The 3,429-nt window shown below is 54.4% G+C and overlaps 2 pseudogenes; one reads left to right on the top strand and one right to left on the bottom strand.

Moving 5' to 3' along the window:
• The first annotated feature begins 259 nt into the window (after positions 1 to 259).
• Positions 260 to 646, top strand: LOC139008161 (acylphosphatase-1 pseudogene; annotated as a pseudogene).
• A 719-nt stretch (positions 647 to 1,365) lies between these two features.
• On the bottom strand, positions 1,366 to 2,885 carry LOC139009450 (calcineurin B homologous protein 3 pseudogene; annotated as a pseudogene).
• Between the last annotated feature and the right edge of the window lie 544 nt (positions 2,886 to 3,429).

Raw genomic sequence — 3,429 nt, 5'->3', positions numbered from 1 at the left:
CTTTATTCTGGACACATATTCTGGATTCCATAGAAACTAATTCTGAGGCCCCTTGAGAAAGGGTTTTGGGGGAGGATGGTTCTTTCTTTTCACTCTGAGTGGTGGGTCGAGGCACAGAATCCCATCAGAAGGGAGCCTGCGAGGGGGGAGCCGTTGGCGTGGCGGTCGGAGGTCGGTGGTCGGTGGTCGCTTGTGCTGCTGGCCTGCGGACGGGAAGGCCGGGAGGGTGAGCCCGGCCGGGGTGGGCCCTCAGTTCCATTGGCCGTAGATGTTCGTGGGCGAGGAATCCGGGGCGTGTGGAAGCGAGGTTCGAGCATGAACATGGCGGAAGGGGACACCCTGATATCGGTGGATTATGAGGTGTTTGGGAAGGTGCAAGGGGTGTTTTTCCGCAAGTACACGCAGGCTGAGAGTAAAAGCCTGGGATTGGTAGGCTGGGTCCAGAACACAGACCAGGGCACAGTGCAAGGACAATTGCAAGGTCCCATCTCCAAAGTGCGTCATATGCAGGAATGGCTTGAGACAAAAGGAAGTCCCAAATCACACATCGACAGAGCAAACTTCAACAATGAGAAAGTCATCTTAAAGTTGGATTACTCAGATTTCCAAATTGTAAAATAATGCCCTGAATTCAAATTTTCCAAGAGAAACTCAGAGGTTTTGCTTTTCTTGTTAATAGAGATAGAATTATTCTGAGTAATATTAGAATTTGTCAGTTAGTTATTTTAGTTTCAGATACCTGAATGTTACTGTATATAATATGTATAATGGAAGGAATGATTACAGCTGTACACAACTGTTGTCTTTACGTGCGTGTATTGCTCCTTTCTGTGTTCATATCTTGTTCCCCACTTCTCACTTTTGTCACCAGCTCATCTTTGTGCCGTTTAGCGTATAGAAGGTGCAGGCTACTGGGTCTGCAGGTAAGAAGTTGCCATGCTGCTAGGAAGTCGTGCTTTCTGTTTCCAGCTGTTTACCTACTTCCTGGGAAAAGCAGTAGCTCTCTGTAGCATCATGGAGTTTGGAACCAAATTTTTGCCATTAAAAACTGGCATTATATTGAACCATTCATTGAGAAATCAATCAAAATAAAAAATTTTTACTTTAAAAAAAATAGATTTTTTAAAAATTATGCAGGGAGGGCCCTAGCTGGTTTGGCTCAGTGGATTTTTTTTTTTTTTTCATTAACAAACCCTGTTCCTTTTTTATTAGAGATAAAAACAGTAAAGTCCCACACACCATGCCCTGTCCTGGGGGGCAGGATGAGCTGTGGCCACAGGTCCCGGACCGGCTGCTCAGGCCTTGGGGGGCTGCTTGGCCTCGGGGAGGCTGTGTGGTGCAAAGTGCGGTCTCCGCAGGGAGCACTCAGTGGCAGAGGGCCATGGGCTCCATGTTAAGGAAGAGGACGTGCATCTTGGTCTCAGTGTCGATCCCCTGCCAGATCTTCAGGAAGTCGTCGAAGGTGATGCCCTCGTACACCTGGTCAGGCTCCATCTGCCCCATGCAGACGCTGGCCGCCTCCATCATGGCCCTGTTGGCGATGGAGCGGGCCGAGTTCTTCTCGATGTGCGGGTTCCCTGAGAGCAGCTCTTCCACCACATTTCGATATTCCTCCAAGGTGATGCGGCCGTTGCTGTCTGAGTCATACATGTGCAACAGAAATCGCAGCTTCTCTTTCCGGCACAGCTGCACCTGCTCCTCGTCCATGGTGACGTCGATGGGCTGGAAGTAGGCCATGATGGTTAGGAAGTCCTCAAAGTTGATCTCGTCGGCCAGGCCGCTGGGCCCCTTGAGCAGGTTCTTTGCCCTCCATGGCCGTCCGAGCTTGGGTTCTGTTTCCCAACAACCTGCTCTGGGGCCCAGGGCCTGGGAGGCTCAGCACAGCCCCATGAGGTCCTCTGAGACCTGGTGCCCGGGCCTGGGGCGCAGGGCTGCCTGGCTGTGCTGCGGGCACAGAGGTGGGACTCGCACTGGGGAAACCGAGGCTCCGAGCGGTGCAGCAGCTCACCAGGTCCATCTGACACTTTCCTTGGCATCAGGGGTTGCACTGCAGCCTGGGGCCACCGTGTTTGCGCAGCTCAGGGACCCAGAGGGTCTTCATGTTTTGAAATGGTGGAAAGAATGTTGGGGGGGGGGACCCAAAAGGATGGCATTTCATGACAAGTGAAAATTACATGAAATTCAAATTTCAGTGACCGCAAATACAGTGCTATTGGCTCACAGCCACGCCCATTTCTCCACTGTTGCTGTGGCTGCATTCGGGCTACCGAGGCTGGGGAGCAGCTGGGACAGAGACCTCAGGCCAGCCGCCGGGCCTGAAGTGTCTGTTCTCTGCAGTGTCCCAGCAGCCCAGGCAGCGCTAGGAACCTGTCACTACCAGGGCAGGTCACGTGGCTCCAGGTGCTTTAGTGAATCAGGGCAGTTTGCCGTCCCTGTCCGTGTGCCCTCCTGAGGGGCAAGAAAGGGCATTGCCCAGGCGGGTCCCAGTGACAACAGCTCTGGAGAGGCCTCTGCCACGGCCAGCCCTCACAGGGACCCCAGCGGCCACAGTCCAGTGGCCCCGGAGGGAGGTGCCATCAGAATGGCAGGCGGGGGTACCGCCTTTACTGTGCGTCCCAGCCAAGGGCCACTGGTCTTGGTCAACTAGCCGTCGAGGGCAGTGCTTCGAATTCACTGGGCCTTTGCACGAGCAGTTATCCTGCAGCATCTTCTCTCCCGAGTTGCCTGATGAACTCCTGGTCACTCTCTCGTCAGGTCTTCCCCATAAGCCCTGGAGGGAGGACTCCCTACTCCCCCACTGTGAGCAGGCGAGGCTCCAAGGGGCTCAGCATCTTGCTCGGGCTTCGCAGGCCCTGTCCAACCAGAGCTGAGCCGTTCAGGCTCATGCTACTTGGAATGGGTCAGGAAAGTCCTGATAGCAGATCCCTTCCTTCCTCTTTCTGCCGGTTCTTCCTGTGTCAGCGATCTCTGCAGACAGAGGGGTCAGGCCTGGAGCTCACACCCCAGGAACCTCCATCCAGGCATGTGAGTCTTTCAACGCCAACAACACGGCATTCGGTGGAGGAGCTCTGGCTGGAGCCTCAGCTCTGGGACTCAGGCAGCCAAGTGCACCATCTCCCTGAACCTCAGTTTTGCCGTCTGTAGTCCAGGGCAACAAGCAGGATAGCCCTTAGCGCTTTAGCACATCATCTCTGCACCCTCTCAGCGACCCCGCAAGGCAGAAGCTGTTATTACCTCCATTTAATAGATGAGAAAACTGAGGCAGCCTCTCAGGTGGCCCCCAAGGATCCCACGCCCCTGTTCAGTCCCTTTTCCAAGTGTGCGGTGACCTGTGCCTTGAGAGGTTGGGTTACCAAAACTGGTGGCTTCTATCGGGGGTGCCCAGTCAGTCCCCCGCCTTGTCATGGGGACATCTCAGCCGGGGGAGCC

This window comes from Myotis yumanensis, unplaced genomic scaffold (assembly GCF_028538775.1).
Source record: "Myotis yumanensis isolate MYYU_CA2020_CCGP unplaced genomic scaffold, mMyoYum1.0.hap1 SCAF_4, whole genome shotgun sequence".
Lineage (NCBI taxonomy): Eukaryota > Metazoa > Chordata > Mammalia > Chiroptera > Vespertilionidae > Myotis > Myotis yumanensis.
Note: the sequence above shows the minus strand (reverse complement) of the source record. Positions and strands in the feature narration are given on the sequence as shown.